Source organism: Coregonus lavaretus (assembly GCF_964263955.1).
Source record: "Coregonus lavaretus genome assembly, chromosome: 16".
In the NCBI taxonomy this organism is placed as follows: Eukaryota; Metazoa; Chordata; class Actinopteri; order Salmoniformes; family Salmonidae; genus Coregonus; species Coregonus lavaretus.
In genome coordinates this window covers 14,339,825-14,359,750 of record NC_140003.1, presented here as the reverse complement: position 1 = coordinate 14,359,750, position 19,926 = coordinate 14,339,825, and the positions used below count along the sequence as shown (strand labels likewise).

Here is a 19,926-nt window from a genome sequence, read left to right as displayed (position 1 = left end):
TTGTGGAAAAGTACAGATCAGGGTTGGGTTATTAAAAAAATATCCGAAACTTTGAACATCCCACAGAGCACCATTTAAAATCCATTATTAAAACATGGAAAGAATATGGCACCACAACAAACCTGCCAAGAGAGGACCGCGCACCAAAACTCACGGACCAGGCAAGGAGGGCATTAATCAGAGAAGCAACAAAGAGACCAAAGATAACCCTGAAGGAGCTGCAAAGCTCCACAGCGAAGATTGGAGTATCTATCCATAGGACCACTTTAAGCCGTACACTCCACAGAGCTGGGCTTTACGGAAGAGTGGCCAGAAAAAAGCCATTGCTTAAAGAAAAAAATAAGCAAACACATTTAGTGTTCGCCAAAAGGCATGTGGGAGACTCCCCAAACATATGGAAGAAGGTACTCTGGTCAGATGAGACTAAAATGTAGCTTTTTGGCCATCAAGGAAAACGCTATGTCTGGCGCAAACCCAACACCTCTCATCTCCCCGAGAACACCATCCGCACAGTGAAGCATGGTGGTGGCAGCATCATGCTGTGGGGATGTTTTTCATCGGCAGGGACTGAGAAACTGGTCAGAATTGAAGGAATGATGGATGGCGCTAAATACAGGGAAATTCTTCCAGAGATTAGTCTTCCAGAGATTTGAGACTGGGACGGAGGTTCACCTTCCAGCAGGACAATGACCCTAGCATACTGCTAAAGCAACACTCAAGTAGTTTAAGGGGAAATGTCTTGGAATGGCCTAGTCAAAGCCCAGACCTCAATCCAATTGAGAATCTGTGGTATGACTTAAAGATTGCTGTACACCAGCGGAACCCATCCAACTTGTAGGAGCTGGAGCAGTTTTGCCTTGAAGAATGGGCAAAAATCCCAGTGGCTAGATGTGCCAAGCTTATAGAAACATACCCCAAGAGACTTGCAGCTTTAATTGCTGCAGAAGGTGGCTCTACAAAGTATTGACTTTGGGTGGTGAATAGTTATGCACGCTCAGGTTTTCTGTTTCTTAAAAGTGATAGGCAACAAAATAGGAAAAATGCCAAGGGGGGTGAATACTTTCGCAAGCCACTGTACCTCAATTACCTCGTACCTCTGCACATCGACTCTGTACTGGTACCCCGTGTATATAGCCGAGTTATCGTTACTCATTGTATATTTATTCCTTGTGTTATTACTTTTCTATTATTTCTCTATGTAAGCATTTCACTGTTAGTCTACACCTGTTGTTTATGAAGCATGTGACAAATACTATTTGATTTGATTTTTCTGTGAATGTTGCCCTCACAGAAAGGACAAACTTGTTCCTCTCTTTCAGTGCTGTACAAATTATTACATAAGCAGCTGATGCTTATGTTGTGTATCTGATGATTTAAATACCCTTAAATAGCTCCTAATTTTCCCTCTTATCAAGCCAAAAGCAATGGATTTAAACATACACTTGGACTGGAACACATTACTTGTTGTTCTCTTAATGCTTGGCAGATGTTTACCCTGTCTTGACTGTGCCAAGGTCAGATTAAATCAAATCAAATTCTATTTGTCACATGTGCTGAATGCAACAGGTGTAGACCTTACCGTGAAATGCTTACTTACAAGCACTTAACCAACAATGCAGTTTTAAGAAAATAAGAGTTAAGAAAATATTTACTTAATCAACTAAAGTAAAAAAAGTAACACAAGAAAAGAACAGTAACGAGGCTATATACAGGGGGTACGGTTACAGAGTCAATGTGCAGGGGTACAGGTTAGTCGAGATACTTGAGGTAATATGTACATGTAGGTAGGGGTAAAGTTACTATGCATAGATATTAAACAGCAAGTAGCAGCAGTGTAAAAAGTGCAAATAGTCCAGGTAACCATTTCATTTGGACCTAGACTTGGCGCTCCGGTACCGCTTGCTGTGCGGTAGCAGAGAGAACAGTCTATGACTTGGGTGGCTGGAGTCTTTGACAATTTTTGGGCCTTCCTCTTACACTGCCTAGTATAGAGGTCCTGGATGGCAGGAAGCTTGGCCCCAGTGATGTACTGGGCCTTATGCACTACCCTCTGTAGTGCCTTACGGTCAGATGCCGAGCAGTTGCCATATCAGGCGGTGATGCAACCGGTCAGGATGCTCTCGATGGTGCAGCTGTATAACTTTTTGAGGATCTTGCCTGTACTGAGGTACTTGATGTACTTGCCTGTACTAAAAAAGTTCTGCAGAAGCAAATTTGACCTCTGAAATTAGGTGTGGGGGGAAAAGTGGGGAGAGAACCGGTCAGACTAGGTTGATCTCTTCTGTGACCTGCGCTGGGTGATCTCATGTACATGGAATTCAAGGATCACCCAGAATTATTTCAAATTATATTGATTGACTGGCTGACTAACTTACTATCAGCTGGAGTCTCAGTGGTAGTAAGAAGGAAAGAAAGTACTATAATGAATGTGTGCATCTCAAATGGCACCTACAGTTGAAGTCGGAAGTTTACATACACCTTAGCCAAATACATTAAAACTCTGTTTTTCCCCAATTCCTGACATTTAATCCTAGTCTTAGGTCAGTTAGGATCATCACTTTATTTAAAAAAATTGAAATGTCAGAATAATAGTAGAGAGAGATTTATTTAAGCTTTTATTTATTTCCTCACATTCCCAGTGGGTCAGACGTTTACATACACTCAATTAGTATTTGGTAGCATTGCCTTTAAATTGTTTAACTTGGGTCAAACGTTTCGGGTAGCCTTCCACAAGCTTACGACAATAAGTTGGGTGAATTTTGGCCCATTCCTCCTGACAGAGCTGGTGTAACTGAGTCAGGTTTGTAGGCCTCCTTGCTCGCACACGCTTTTTCAGTTCTCCCCACACATTTTCTATAGGATTGAGGTCAGGGCTTTGTGATGGCCACTCCAATACCTTGACTTTGTTGTCCTTAAGCCATTTTGCCACAACTTTGGAAGTATGCTTGGGGTCATTGTCCATTTGGAAGACCCATTTGCGACCAAGCTTTAACTTCCTGACTGATGTCTTGAGATGTTGCTTCAATACATCCACATAATTTTCCTTCCTCATGATGCCATCTATTTTGTGAATTGCACCAGTCCCTCCTACAGCAAAGCACCCCCACAGCATGATGCTGCCACCCCTGTGCTACACGGTTGGGATGGTGTTCTTCGGCTTGCAAGCAACCCCCTTTTTCCTCCAAACATAACGATGGTCATAATGGCCAAACAGTTCTATTTTTGTTTCATCAGACCAGAGGATATTTCTCCAAAAAGTACGATCTTTGTCCCCATGTGCAGTTGCAAACCGTAGTCTGGCTTTTTTATGGTGGTTTTGGAGCAGTGGCGTCTTCCTTGCTGAGCGGCCTTTCAGGTTATGTCGCTATAGGACTCGTTTTACTGTGGATATAGATACTTTTGTACTTGTTTCCTCCAGCATCCTCACAAGGTCCTTTGCTGTTGTTCTGGGATTGATTTGTACTTTTCGCACCAAAGTACGTTCATCTCTAGGAGACAGAACGCGTCACCTTCCTGAGCGGTATGACGGCTGCGTGGTCCCATGGTGTTTATACTTGCGTACTATTGTTTGTACAGATGAACGTGGTACCTTCAGGCATTTGGAAATTGCTCCCAAGGATGAACCAGACTTGTGGAGGTCAACACATTTTTCTTTTCATTTTCCCATGATGTCAAGCAAAGAGGCACTGAGTTTGAAGGTAGGCCTTGAAATACATCCACAGGTACACCTCCAATTGACTAAGAAAATGGAAATTAGCCTATCAGAAGCTTCTAAAGCCATGACATAATTTTCTGGAATTTTCCAAGCTGTTTAAAGGCACAGTCAACTTAGTGTATGTAAACTTCTGACCCACTGGAATTGTGATACAGTGGATTATAAGTGAAATAATCTGTCTGTAAACAATTGTTGGAAAAATTACTTGTGTCATGCACAAAGTAGATGTCCTAACCGACTTGCCAAAACTATAGTTTGTTAACAAGAAATGTGTGGAGTGGTTGAAAAACAAGTTTAATGACTCCAACATAAGTGTATGTAAACTTCCGACTTCAACTGTAGCTATTCCCGTTATAGTGCACTACTTTTGACCAGGGCTATGGTCAAAAGTAGTGTACTAAAGGGAATAAGTTGCCATTTGGGACTGCCCAATGTTACTGAAGTGAAATAAGGTGATTCATAAGAGAGGGTTATTACAGTGGCTTGCGAAATTGTTCACCTCCCTTGGCATTTTTCCTATTTTGTTGCCTTACAACCTGGAATTAAAATTGATTTTTGGTGGGGTTTGTGTCTGAATCCTGGCTTAGGAAAGCCACCAAAAATTCTGAAATGTCTTTCCCCAACTACAACATTTTCCGTCTAGATAGAACTGCCAAAGGGGGTGGAGTTCTATCATACTATCCAGGTCTGTGCCCAAACAGTTTGAGCTTCTACTTTTAAAAATCCACCTTTCCAGAAATAAGTATCTCACTGTTGCCGCTTGCTACAGACCCCCTCAGCCCCCAGCTGTGCCCTGGACACAATATGTGAATTGATTGCCCCCCATTTATCCTCAGAGTTCGTACTGCTTGGTGACCTTAATTGGGATATGCTTAACACCCCGGCCATCCTACAATCCAAACTAGATGCCCTCAATCTCACACAAATGATCAACGAACCTACCAGGTACAACCCTAAATCCGTAAACATGGGTACCCTCATAGATATCATCCTGACTAACTTACCCTCTAAATACACCTCTGCTGTCTTCAACCAGGATCTCAGCGATCACTGCCTTATTGCCTGCGTCCGTAACGGGTCCGCGGTCAAACGACCACCCCTCATCACTGTCAAACGCTCCCTAAAACACTTTAGCGAGCAGGCCTTCCTAATTGACCTGGCCCAGGTATCCTGGATGGATATAGATCTCATTCCGTCAGTAGAGGATGCCTGGTTGTTCTTTAAAAGTACTTTCCTCTCAATCTTAAATAAACATGCCCCATTCAAAAAATACAGAACTAAGAACAGATATAGCCCCTGGTTCTCCTCAGACTTGACTGCCCTTGACCAGCACAAAAACATCCTGTGGCGTACTGCATTAGCATCAAATAGCCCCTGCGATATGCAGCTTTTCAGGGAAGTTAGGAACCAATATACACAAGCAGTTAGGAAAGCAAAGGCTGCCCACTGCACTGAGGCTAGGAAACACTATCACCACCGATAAATCTACAATAATCGAGAATTTCAACAAGCATTTTGCTACGGCTGGCCATGCTTTCCACCTGGCTACCAGTACCCCGGCCACCAGCTCTGCACCCTCTGCTGCAACTTGCCCATGCCCTTCTCCTTCACACAAATTCAGACAGCTGATGTTCTGAAAGAGCTGCAAAATCTGGACCCCTACAAATCATCTGGGCTAGACAATCTGGACCCTTTCTTTCTAAAACTAGCCGCCGAAATTGTCGCAACCCCTATTACTAGCCTGTTCAACCTCTCTTTCGTAACGTCTGAGATCCCCAGAGATTGGAAAGCTGCCGCGGTCATCCCCCTCTTCAAAGGGGGTGACACTCTAGATCCAAACTGTTACAGACCTATATCCATCCTGCCCTGCCTTTCAAAAGTTTTTGAAAGCCAAGTTAACAAACAGATCACCGACCATTTCGAATCCCATCGTACCTTCTCCGCTATGCAATCTGGTTTCCGAGCTGGTCATGGGTGCACCTCAGCCACGCTCAAGGTCCTAAACGATATTATAACCGCGATCGATAATAGACAGTACTGTGCAGCCGTCTTCATCGACCTGGCCAAGGCTTTCGACTCTGTCAACCACCGCATTCTTATTGGCAGACTAAATAGCCTTGGTTTCTCAAATGACTGCCTCGCCTGGCTCACCAACTACTTCTCAGATAGAGTTCAATGTGTCAAATCGGAGGGCCTGTTGTCTGGACCTATGGCAGTCTCTATGGGGGTGCCACAGGGTTTAAATCTTGGGCCGACTCTTTTCTCAGTGTATATCAATGATGTCGCTCTTGCTGCTGGTGACTCTCAGATCCACCTCTACGCAGACGACACCATTTTGTATACATCTGGCCTTTCATTGGACACTGTGTTAACAAACCTCCAAACGAGCTTCAATGCCATACAACACTCCTTCAGTAGCCTCCCAACTGCTCTTAAACACTAGTTAAACTAAATGCATGCTCTTCAATCGAACGCTGCTGGCACCCGCCCACCAGACTAGAATCACTACTCTTGACGGGTCTGACCTAGAGTATGTGGACAACTACAAATACCTAGGTGTCTGGTTAGACCGTAAACTCTCCTTCCAGACTCACATTAAGAATCTCCAATCCAAAGTTAAATCTAGAATCGGCTTCCTATTTCGCAACAAAGCCTCCTTCACTCATGCTGCCAAACATGCCCTCGTAAAACTGACTATCCTACCGATCCTTGACTTCGGTGATGTCATTTACAAAATAGCCTCCAACACTCTACTCAGCAAATTGGATGTAGTCTATCACAGTGCCATTCGTTTTGTCACCAAAGCCCCATATACTACCCACCACTGTGACCTGTACGCTCTTGTTGGCTGGTCCTCACTACATATTCGTCGCCAAACCCACTGGCTCCAGGCCATCTATAAATCACTGCTAGGCAAATCCCCGCCTTATCTTACATTGGTAACCATAGCAACACCCACCCGTAGTATGCGCTCCAGCAGGTATATCTCACTGGTCATTCCCAAAGCTAACACCTCCTTTGGCCGCCATTCCTTCCAGTTCTCTGCTGCCAATGACTGGAACGAATTGCAAAAATCTCTGAAGCTGGAGACGCTTATCTCCCTCACTAACTTTAAGCATCAGTTGTCAGAGCACCTTAGCGATCACTGCACCTGTACACAGCCCATCTGAAATTAGCCCACCCAACTATCTCATCCCCATATTGTTATTTATTTTGCTCATTTGCACCCCAGTATCTCTATTTGCACATCATCTCTTGCACATCTATCATTCCAGGGTTAATACTAATTGTAATTATTTTGCACTATAGCCTATTTATTGCCTTACCTCCATAACTTGCTACATTTGCACACACTGTATATATATTTTATGTTGTATTTTTGACTTTATGTTTTGTTTTACCCCATATGTAACTCTGTGTTGTTGTTTTTATCGCACTGCTTTGCTTTATCTAGGCCAGGTCACAGTTGTAAATGAAAACTTGTTGTCAACTGGCTTACCTGGTTAAATAAAGGTGAAATAAATATAAAAAATGATTTACACAACATGCCTACCACTTTGAAGATGCAAAATATGTTTTATTGTGAAACAAACAAAAAATAAGACAAAAAAACTCTTCACCCCCCCCCCCCCCCCCCCCCCAATTACAGCAAGGCAAAACTGCTCCAGCTCCTTCAAGTTGGATGGGTTCCGCTGGTGTACAGCAATCTTTAAGTCATACTACAGATTCTCAATTGGATTGAGGTCTGGGCTTTGACTAGGCCTTTCCAAGACATTTAAATGTTTCCCTTCGCTTTAGCAGTATGCTTAGGGTCATTGTCCTGCTGGGAGGTGAACCTCCGTCCCAGTCTCAAATCTCTGGAAGACTGAAACAGGTTTCCCTCAAGAATTTCCCTGTATTTAGCGCCATCCATCATTCCTTCAATTCTGACCAGTTTCCCAGTCCCTGCTGATGAAAAACATCTCCACAGCATGATGCTGCCACCACCATGCTTCACTGTGGGGATGGTGTTCTCGGGGTGATGAGAGGTGTTGGGTTTGCGGCAGACATTTTCCTTGATGGCCAAAAAGCTCAATTTTTGTCTCATCTGACCAGAGTACCTTCTTCCATATGTTTGGGGAGTCTCCCACATGCCTTTTGGCGAACACCAAATGTGTTTGCTCATTTTCTTCTTTAAGCAATGGCTTTTTTCTGGCCACTGTACCGTAAAGCCCAGCTCTGTGGAGTGTACGGCTTAAAGTGGTCCTATGGACAGATACTCCAATCTCCGCTGTGGAGCTTTGCAGCTCCTTCTGGGTTTTCTTTGGTATATTTGTTGCCTCTCTGATTAATGCCCTCCTTGCCTGGTCCATGAGTTTTGGTGGGCGGCCCTCTCTTGGCAGGTTTGTTGTGGTGCCATATTCTTTCCATTTTTTAATAATGGATTTAAATGGTGCTCTGTGGGATGTTCAAAGTTTCGGATATTTTTTTATAACCCAACCCTGATCTGTACTTCTCCACAAGTTTGTCCCTGACCTGTTTGGAGAGCTCCTTGGTCTTCATGGTGCCACTTGCTTGGTGGTACCCCTTGCTTAGTGGTGTTGCAGACTCTGGGGCCTTTCAGAACAGGTGTGTGTGTGTGTGTGTGTGTGTGTGTGTATATGTGTATATATATATATATATATATATATATATATATATATATATATATATATATATATATATATATATATATATATATACTGAAATCATGTAACAGATCATGTGACACTTAGATTGCACACAGGTGGACTTTATTTAACTAATTATGTGACTTCTGAAAGTAATTGGTTGCACCAGATCTTATTTAGGGGCTTCATAGCAAAGGGGGGTAATACAGTGAGGGAAAAAAGTATTTGATCCCCTGCTGATTTTGTACGTTTGCCCACTGACAAAGACATGATCAGTCTATCATTTAAATGGTAGGTTTATTTGTGAGACAGAATCACAACAAAACAATCCAGAAAAACGCATGTCAAAAATGTTATAAATTGATTTGCATTTTAATGAGGGAAATAAGTATTTGACCCCTCTGCAAAACATGACTTAGTACTTGGTGGCAAAACCCTTGTTGGCAATCACAGAGGTCAGACGTTTCTTGTAGTTGGCCACCAGGTTTGCACACATCTCAGGAGGGATTTTGTCCCACTCCTCTTTGCAGATCTTCTCCAAGTCATTAAGGTTTGGAGGCTGACGTTTGGCAACTCGAACCTTCAGCTCCCTCCACAGATTTTCTATGGGATTACGGTCTGGAGACTGGCTAGGCCACTCCAGGACCTTAATGTGCTTCTTCTTGAGCCACTCTTTTGTGGCCTTGGCCGTGTAATTTGGGTCATTGTCATGCTGGAATACCCATCCACGACCCATTTTCAATGCCCTGGCTGAGGAAAGGAGGTTCTCACCCAAGATTTGACGGTACATGGCCCAGTCCATCGTCCCTTTGATGCGGTGAAGTTGTCCTGTCCCCTTAGCAGAAAAACACCCCCAAAGCATAATGTTTCCACTTCCATGTTTGACGGTGGGGATGGTGTTCTTGGGGTCATAGGCAGCATTCCTCCTCCTCCAAACATGGCGAGTTGAGTTGATGCCAAAGAGCTCGATTTTGGTCTCATCTGACCACAACACTTTCACCCAGTTCTCCTCTGAATCATTCAGATGTTCATTGGCAAACTTCAGACGGGCCTGTATATGTGCTTTCTTGAGCAGGGGGACCTACTTTTGCAAGGCACTGTACATACTGTATATTAATGCTTAGCAACTCTGAAGTTACTAATGCCCTCTAGATACTTATCAGTTGTCTAAATAAGGGTGTGCATTTTGCCAAGCAAGTTTGAAGCCTGTATAGGACCATGTTATGGGAAAATGGTTTTGTTTTGCCTAAAATAATAAAGGATACACATAGGAAGTGGGGAGTTTTCATAGAGTTGCTATTTTTTTCTAATCTCTTTCCATCCGTCCCACACAGCTCCTGGGGTAATGGCCTTTCCAGACCTTCTCTAAACAGCTTGTGTTTACTGTGAGTGACCTCTTACCAAATTACCAGCTGTGTCCCTGGCCCTGTGTTTTGTCTTTCCACAGGGATTTACCTCCTTCTCTGCAACCCCACCCCCATCCCGTCACTCCGATTCCCACCCACTACTACCTCCAACCACAAGTTGTCCCCTTATCATCTGATATGGCTTTTCTGTTCAATGAAGGACAAACTCAAAAGACAAAATACTATTTACAGAGGAAGTATACTAAGACAATCTATTTGAGTAGACAACCACCTGTTTGTTTCCCTTACACTTGGAGCATGAACTGAGTGGCACTTGATCATTGTACTGTATCAAGCACTTAGTTCTGTTATTTTAAGTGAAAGAGAACCTGTGAAAGTGACATGTACCATACATAGTAGGGCAGAGGGTGCAAGAAAATTCCTGCTGTTGTTAAACCTCTGTTGATCTGGCGCTCTCATTGTAAGATGTAGGAAATTTACACAAGCCATTGTACGCTTACTACCCAAGGTCAAACTGTAGCTTCCTGCTTTTTGTCACAAATATATTTAATAGGCAGAGGGTGACCTCTTGCATAGATTTTTCCATTCCAACAATGATGATTTAGACAACAAAATACAACACTGGACAGTTCAAGTACTCTGTAATAGACCGTAAAAGGCAGCATTTGTGCCCTGCTTTTCAGTCAGACTTTCAGGTCATGTTTCAACCTGTATGCCATTCCTGACATTATCAAGTAGTATGGGAAGTGAAAAAAGTTGATATAGATAGATCTCACTCTGTTTTGTGAAATCTGACACCAACATACTGTAGATATTGGTGCTTTAAATATGAATATATTGTTCTGAGTTTAGCTTGCCTATTATGACCTTTTCTCATATGCAAGCTGCTGAGGAGAGTAATAAGTGCTGACAGGCTCCATAGTTTACACTCACTATTACATCACCGGCCTGTACAGCAGTGTTCATTTTGACACTCTTTTTTAGATTTAGTCTAGTCTTAGTCATTTTGACCAAAATGTCATTAAATCTTAGTCACATTTTTTCAGTTTGAATAATGATTAGTCTAGTTATACCAAAACAGTGGGCCATTTCAGTCAATTAAATGCTCTTTCATTTTAGTCACATTTTAGTCACATCACATTTGTATTGCCTCATTAACCTATAGTAAATATAAATCACTGACTTCCATGTGCACAAACATACATAGCCTTGTCCTACCAACATATTTTTCTTCATAAGATCCTATTCTCTCCCCAACAGCAGAAATATGACAAACATGTATAAGAATATCTAAGAATTATCTGGCCATGTAAATTGTTTACTTAGGCTACTGGTAATGTTACCAGGGCCACATTTTGTTGCAAAATGTTCTTGAACGTTCCAGATAGAAATACCCTTAATAGAGCCAACATTATTCCTTATTCAACATGTCAGAGAGGCATGTTTGTTCTACATAGCATATTTCTATCTGAACGTTCCAAAACGTTGCGTCCTGCTGAATGCGCCCCAGGTTGTTAGCTATAGCTAGCTAATGAGTTAACATGACTGAACAAGGTGTAGCCTAAACACATGGTTTTAGAATGGCCAATGGACGATATAAATAAATACAAATGAAGTGCTGGTATTATGGGTCATATCCTTTGAACGGTAAGGGCAAGATTCAAGCCATTTTCTCTGAGGAAAAGAGGGAGACTTGGCTACTTTGGCTGCATAACCTGGCTATGAAATGCAGTGTGTAAAGTGGGAGGGTTAAGCGAGACTACAAATTCAAAGACAGTCTACTTTTCTATACTCAAGGGAGAGAAAAACATAGCTCACCAGCTGATGTGTCTTTCCCACTGCTGAACAGGACTGCGCTGCGCATCTGGGCTGCTAATATTAATCACTGAAAAGCTCTCAATCTCTCCAAAAACGATTGTTCAGTCCAATTAATAATTTCATCTCGTCTTGTTTTAGTGAACTGAAATAATAAACATTTGCCTTTTGTTATAGTTTTTTTCTGGGTCTATTCAGTCAGTTATAGTCTCGTCAATTGCCACAGAAAAATAGGTGTTTGACTAATATTTTAGTCACTATTTTTGTGGATGAAATTAACACTGCTGTACACTAGACCTAATCAGACTGAATGCTCAGTTAGCTAGTAACTGCTACTGTAACTAACAACATCACTTAGATCACATCATTAAAACTTACCCATGCACACTGCATGTACCTAATCATTTCTGTTTTCCCATTGAGTTTTCTAATACTGTTCTACTATTTCACATTTGACCGATTAACCAAAACCAGACATAGGTTTGATTAAATACAAATGTGGGTCAGATGTTGAAAACAAAAGAAAGTGTATTAGAATTGAGACTTGTGGATCCATCAGATCAATAATGCTAAGGTAATTCCACTAGTTACATGATTAAATCGGCCTAATCTCAACAACCCTATGCAAGTGAATACAAGTCAGATGCTTTAGGCTTAAGGCTTACGTCTTGTCAGAAAGCAATCATCTAGACATGATTACAAGATTAGCCTACAAGGAATCCATTCCAAACTCTTGTCTCAGCAATTACAGCACCCTAGGTGAAACATATCTCAGCAAGTGTGCATGTGATCTCATTCGTTGGAAGGCTTGTATATGGGAGTTAGATCCACACAAACTTGCTGATGTGACTTCAGAGTGAATCACTTCGAAGAAGCAGGGCATGGTGGTGAGTGGTCTGTGTCTTTCGGATAATGAAAAGCAAACACATACAAAGTAACACCTGATTAAGCATTTGGAAAGCGTCCCAGGCATGCTGTTGGACATGCTCAATAAGGCGGACAGACAGCTAGCGTACACAGTGGTGTGAACTGGAGGATATGAGAGGAAGTTGATAAACATGCTGTGAATGTGATGGATAGCAGGGCTGTGTTGTTTCACCGCCTTGCCCACAGGTTCACGGCTGCAACGCAGTGCGCAGGGAGGTAAAGTAAAGCTGATTAGCCCTCTGCTTATTACTAGCTGCGGGGGAGCTCTCTCTCTCTCTCTCTCTGTCTAAACGGAACTGAATCTCCACCGACACACCATGCTTAAGAGCTTTCTGCGACTGACTAACTGAGGGGGGCCACTGTGAAGGGATTTAAAGTACAGGAGACTACAGATTTTCTGATATCATGGCCTGGGCGGGGCATTAAGGTAGGCCCAGTCTGCTCTGCTCCAACTGTTCTTATTATACCTCAGTGGCTCCAACAGGCATATCGTAGCAGAGTCTGTCTTTGAACCCAGGGGAGATGGCAGGTATTTAAGAGGGGATAACTCAACACTGATGCGAAGAGGTAAGAAGGCTTTACTCAATAATGATTGGTGGAGATGATCTGTTTAGGGTGAATGTGTCATGTTCAAACCTGTATCCAGCATTGGAAAAGAGAGTACAGGTTCACTTGAGGCACTCTAGTTCTGTCTAAATCTTCCTATAGCACCCTGTCTAACTTTTGTTGCATTGTTTCTTAACTAATACACTGTTGAAGAGGAACATAATGGGTATATGTGCCTTCAGTCTTAGGGTATTACTACTACGATTCTTGAAAGTATGTCAACCTGGGTAATAATTTATTTAAGACACATTAATGTGGGCCATGTTATTTGTACTGTCATACAAGATTGTTGTAAGACATTGGTTTGAGTCGATAGTTACTGGTTGTAGTTTGCCTTGATTCAATAGTTTTGAAGTGGGAGTGTACAGTAGAGTTTCTGTTAACCCTTCAGTGGCATGTGTGAGCCCGTACAGTAGAGTCAATAACGAAAGTTGTTGGTGGTATGCATTGTTGCACTCTCGCGTCTTAAAATACACAGGTGTTGTCCGGAAGAGGGCAGGAAAGCCTGTTTGCATAGCCACTTTGTTTGGCGCTTTGTACATGAACCCACCTTTCCCAAGGGACCTTTAGGCTACACACCAACTGTTAACAGACTACAAGAGCGGAAAGGCTTGCTAATCTTTATGCATCAACCCTGAGTTAAGTAATTAAATGTATTTACTGACCGTAACTTCAGCTGGGCAAGACTGACTCCACAGACTCTTGTCGGTCACAAGCATAAACAATCTGTTGTTTTCCCCCTCAAGTATTAACTTTTTTCCCTCAGGGTTTCCCATTGATTATGAAAACATTTAATGAAAGAGGCTAAAAATGTATTTCACGTGAACATTCCTATGTTCCAGCTACAATAATGCGTGTTGGAATTGAGCGAATTTAGACAGCTCTTATGGTGATGTTATTGTGGCTTCTTTATTGCTTCAAAACAAATATAAGAATGGCATATCAGGATATTACTTGTTAACAATTCCAGGAGAATGTATTAAATGCAGGCCAGTAATCATACTGTACTTCACTGTGTGAGTAGACATGAGTCGGTTGCCTGCTGCTCAGCCCCTTCAGTTGATCCATTTAGAGGAGTGAGTAGCAGCCAGTTAATAATGGTTCCTCTGTTTGTAAAATGATGCCCAAACAAAGACTAGGAAGTAGCCTAATCATCAACGGTACAACACTATAACATCAACTTCTGTGGAATGATTTGGAGTCACATAGTCATTACTGTTGAATTTCTATGGACTGTGGTCTCTCTCTCTCTCACACACACATGCACACACACGAAGGCGTCTCAGGTATTTGAAAATCGGTAGTAGTACCTGGATATTATGCCTTTGAACTGGCGTCCTATGTGTGCATTGTCTCAGACAATAATGTAAGGAACATGCACGGGCAACAAATGCCTTTTTTGATAGAATTTCCCTTGATGCTAATCTAGCAGCAGGATAATGAAAATACAATATGCCTTCTTGTGTGTTGTCTGGTTATGTATAGTTCCTACCTTCTTTGGGTAGACCGTATGCGGACCTTCCTGCAGTTGCGTTAAACATTTGTACAGTACCAGGTGTGAGCAGAGCGAGATTCCACTCTACATCTGTTTTCATATTTCGCACCACTGTAGATCAATTGTTGGCCCCAGACAGACAGTAACTGATGGTTGGCAATGGTACCCTGTGAGTTCATGCCACTACTGTGTGTTATCTGATACACTGTCTGGCAACTGGCAAATACTTAAGTATAGTAGAAGTACTTGTCTACCAAGGTAACTTATCGGTAATGGATCAATCTATTGGCTGTATGTAACTCTGTATACATACACAGGATACATATCAGCTTTGTCAAGCCTGTGACCAATAAAAGTCACAGAGAACAGAGGCACCAGACCTGTCTTTTCCTTCCGTCTGTTGAGTAATGAGCATGTTCCCTAGTTGTCAATGGGTTTGTTTATGCACGTCAGACCTCTGAGGGATGAATAAGGGATGAATGACCGGTTAGACGGGTCAAGCTGCAACATGTCTCTGTCTGTCATCATTCGCCAGACACCTCACTGTAGGGCAGCGGCTGCTGCTGAACAACATGGGCTTGGATGAGGAAAACAAACCTTTTGTCTCTGCCTCCGTCACATGTTCTCAGCAGTGTCTAGATATGGCTATTGAGAAAAGCAGTGCTGTTTCACGAACTGAACAATATTATGTTTGTCTTTTAGGACTTTTGACTATTAATTAATTAATGCTATATTGGCACCTGTTTTAGTTTTCAGAGCCTATAACAGTAACACTGTTGTAACTTGTAGTTAAAATGTCACTTAAATGTTGTTTCCTATGTGTGGAAAGAACATTTAGGTGAGGAGAATGTGAAGTAATGTCTGTGTCTCTGTTTTAGCTGGGGGCATCTGTTGACACATTTACAGACACTAAGCTATTCATAGACATTTCTAGTTGTTCCAGACCAGTTTTGTGTCTGTGTGTTGAATATAACTGTTGATTTAACACATTTACTTCCCTGTCTAATGTGTCTGTTTCTGAGGCTCTAGGCTTCTGGACGCATGGAGTTCAACACTTTGTTAAAATCTAAAGCTGTTAAATTACTTGAAATTGCATAATTGTGCAACTATTGTGAGTGAAGGTGTGTGCTTATTGGTGTGATTACATTATTGGAACCATCGAATATTTAAGAAATAAGGCACGAGGGGGTGTGGTATATGGTCAATATACTACGGCTAAGGGCTGTTTTTATGCACGACGCAACGCGGAGTGCCGGATACAGACCTTAGCCATGGTATATTGGTCATATACTACAAACCCCTGAGGTGCCTTATTGCTATTATAAACTGGTTACAAACGGAATTAGAACAGTAAAAATACATGTTTTGTCATACCCGTGGTATATGGTCTGATATATCATGTCTTTCAGCCAATCAGCATTGAGGGATCGAACCACCCAGTTTATATAATTTAGATTATACAATGGATGGGTCTAATCCTGGATGCTGATTGGTTAAAATCGCATTCCACCCGGTGTCTGTTCCACAAGTTACCACCGGCTGAAGCTATGATGTTGAAATGCCTATACTCTGTTCCATCTCACTGCGCAATCCACTGTCTAATCAGCCCAGCCAGGCAATTTATAAACTTGATCTCCACTATAAAAAGCATCTAGTCATTATCTCCCATTTCTTTTAGACTAGCATTTTGTTTTCAACAGCGTAGATTTGTATAAACCTTGCTGTCTGTCTGTCCGACATTGTAATGAACGTGTCAAAGAAATGTCAATAGAAAACAGGTAAAATGAAACGAAATTCAGCTAATTTGCAGTCTTTCCAGATTCAGTTTGAAGTGATTGTGTTAGCTGTTTTGTTCGCTGGCTCCTCTGAACAACAGTGTCCTGACAAGAGAGCACATTTTCTGTGCCAAGCGAAATCGCACATCATTAGCTCATTGTTATGGATGTATCCAAATAAATGTCACTAGAAAACAGCTTAAACAAACGCAAATGCAGCTACTTTGCTGTTATTCTGGCTTCACTGTTTGACGTGACTGTAAGTTAGCCGTAGTTGGCTAGCAAGCAAGGGATAAGGACGTTGCCAGCCAGTATGGCAATGGAACATTTAGAAGAACGACTGGGTCGCGTCCATAGATACAGCAACCGAACCGATAGAATGACCAGCCGGTATGAATAAATTCATCAAAATAATTATTTTTAATGAAAATACACCACCAGTCAAAAGTTTGGACACACCTACTCATTCAAGGGTTTTTCTTTATTTTTACTATTTTTTACATTGTAGAATAATAGTGAAGATATCAAAACTATGATAATAATAATAATAATAATAATAATAATAATAATAATAATGATATGGAATCATGTAGTAATCAACAACGTGTTAAACAAATCAAAATATATTTTATATTTGAGATTCTTCAAATAGCCACCCTTTGCCTTGATGACAGCTTTGCACACTCTTGACATTCTCTCAACCAGCTTCATGAAGTAGTCACCTGGAATGGATTTCAATTAACAGGTGTGCCTTCTTAAAAGTTAATTTGTGGAATTTCTTTCCTCCTTAATGCGTTTGAGCCAATCAATTGTGTTGTGACAAGGTAGGGGGGTATACAGAAGATAGCCCTATTTGGAAAAAGACCAAGTCCATATTATGGCAAGAACAGCTCAAATAAGCAAAGAGAATTGACAGTCCATCTTTACTTTAAGACATGAAGGTCAGTCAATACGGAAAATTTCAAGAACTTTTAAAGTTTCTTCAAGTGCAGTCGCAAAAACCATCAAGCGCTATGATGAAACTGGCTCTCATGAGGACCGCCACAGGAATGGAAGACCCATAGTTACCTCTGCTGCAGAGGATAAGTTAATTCGAGTTACCAGCCTCGGAAATTGCAGCCCAAATAAATGCTTCACAGAGTTCAAGTCACAGACACATCTCAACATCAACTGTTCAGAGGGGACTGTGTGAATCAGGCCTTCATGGTCGAATTGCTGCAAAGAAACCACTACTAAAGGACACCAATAAGAAGAAGAGACCTGCTTGGGCCAAGAAACACGAGCAATGGACATTAGACTGGTGGAAATCTGTCCTTTGGTCTGATTAATCCAAATTTGAGATTTTTGGTTCCAACTGCTGTGTCTTTGTGAGATGCGGTGTGGGTGAACGGATGATCTCTGCATGTGTAGTTCCCACCGTAAAGCATGGAGGAGGAGGTGTTATGGTGTGGGGGTGCTTTGCTGGTGACACTGTCTGTGATTTATTTAGAATTCAAGGCACACTTAACCAGCATGGCTACCACAGCATTCTGCATTGATACGCCATCCCATCTGGTTTGGGCTTAGTGGGACTATCATTTGTTTTTTAACAGGACAATGACCCAACACACCTCCAGGCTGTGCAAGGGCCATTTTACCAAGAATGAGAGTGATGGAGTGCTGCATCAGATGACATGGCCTCCACAATCCCCCGACCTCAACCCAATTGAGATGGTTTGGGATGAGTCAGATGGCAGAGTGAAGGAAAAGCAGCCAACAAGTGCTCAGCATATGTGGGAACTCCTTTAAGACTGTTGGAAAAGCATTCCAGGTGAAGCTGGTTGAGAGAATGCCAAGAGTGTGCAAAGCTGTCATCAAGGCAAAGGGTGGCTATTTGAAGAAACTCAAATATACAATATACTTTGATTTGTTTAACACTTTGTTGGTTACTACATGATTCCATATGTGTTATTTCATAGTTTCGATGTCTTCACTTTTATTCTACAATGTAGAAAATAGTAAAAATAAAGAAAAACCCTTGAATAATTAGGTGTGTCCAAACCTCGGACTGGTACTGTATGTCAATCATTATTTGAATATGTTGGTAGCCCGTTGCATAAAATAGATAATGCCCTTGAAGTCGGTGTTTGGAGGATATATTGGCATGGTTTGCCAGCCCGGGACGAACACCCGTGCCAATATATCCTCCAAACACCGGCTTCTCGGGCATTATCACTTAAATAGAACTCCCCCAAAGAAACTAATCAAGTCAGGGCTTAGTGGGCCTGGGCACATCAAGTTAAGACATTGCTAAAATTACTATTTTCAGAGTAAGTGCTGACCTCTGAAGAAATTCCATAGGCCACAGGTCATGCATTTTAGTCGACTATGTTACTCCCCACTGAACAATCCCTTGAATTATTAATGAGAAATAACTTAAATGTATAGATTATTTTAGTGAAGCATTATTTGCATTTCTCATACTGTAGTGTACAGTATCCCTCTTTGAAGGACAAAGTGTGTGACCTTTTATCAAGAGATTTGTCTTTTTAAAATGCATGCATGTTTGCTTTGGTTGAGATTAGATTAGATTTAATCTGTCTGTACAGTGATACACATTTCCAATCCAACCTAAGGGAAAAATGGTTTAGACCAAAATGGTTTACACTCTCCCCAGGGAGCCCAGTCAATTTAATGATGATTATGTAATTCTGATCAATTAAGGATTGGCCACACATTTCTGGTGACAGATGGTCAGAATTTTCTCCCCACAAAATCGTAAAGGTCCAATGCAGCCTTTTTTTAAATCTCAGTATCAAATCCTTTCTGGGTAACAATTAAGTACCTTTCTGTGATTGTTTTCAATGAAAATTGTCAAAAAGAAACAAAAATGGTTTCTTAGCAAAGAGCAATTTCTCAAGCAATAATTTTTCTAGGACTGTCTGGGAGTGGTCTGAGTGGGGAGGGGAAAACTGAAAATTTGCTGTTATTGGCAGAGAAGTTTGGAACTCTCTTTCTCATTGGTCGATTAACTAATTTACCATATATAAAACACAGGAAAATCACGTTTTGGACTGCACTGGGCCTTTAATAGAAATTCTCTACAGTTGTACACACTACACAACAGATGCCACATATCCTAATAATAATAGCTGATTCAGTGATTAGAGGGGAGATTGTGTTGGTTTTAAAAGACTCCAGTAGAGAGATATCTACAGAACAGTTCACAGGAACAGAGACATGGGCTGTGTTTACACAGGCATCCCAGTTCTGATTATTTTTCCACTAATTGGTCATTTGACCAATCAGATCAGCTCTTTGTGTAAATGCAGCCTTAGATCACAATGCTCCACCTTATTTTTCTGTTTCACATGGGTTATCCTTCCCTACACTGCACTGTCCTCAAGCCCAATTGATACATCACTGCACTTGAGTGTCTTGTGACTTGTTTGCAAAGGGAACCCAAGCTTTTTCATCTAATAGCTGCTTATTTTAAGTTGGGAAGAAATGATTCCTTTCATGCTATTGCATGCAGTGTTATGTGTCATCAGATTGGTTTATGCCATAACAGAATCATGTCTCATGAAATTTCGTTTTT

At 41.6% G+C, this 19,926-nt stretch overlaps 1 protein-coding gene across 2 annotated transcripts in view; it reads left to right on the top strand.

Moving 5' to 3' along the window:
* Positions 1-19,926, top strand: part of LOC311143720 (cordon-bleu protein-like 1) — a 54,517-nt gene that overhangs the window by 16,369 nt on the left and 18,222 nt on the right. The window contains exon 1 of one of the 2 annotated variants that reach the window (XM_084179593.1): positions 12,937-13,040. The exons of the other annotated variant lie outside the window; for it this stretch is intronic. The gene's annotated coding sequence lies outside the window, so the exon portion shown is untranslated. Of the gene's footprint in view, positions 1-12,936; positions 13,041-19,926 lie in introns of those variants that run through there. 2 annotated transcript variants of the gene reach the window in all.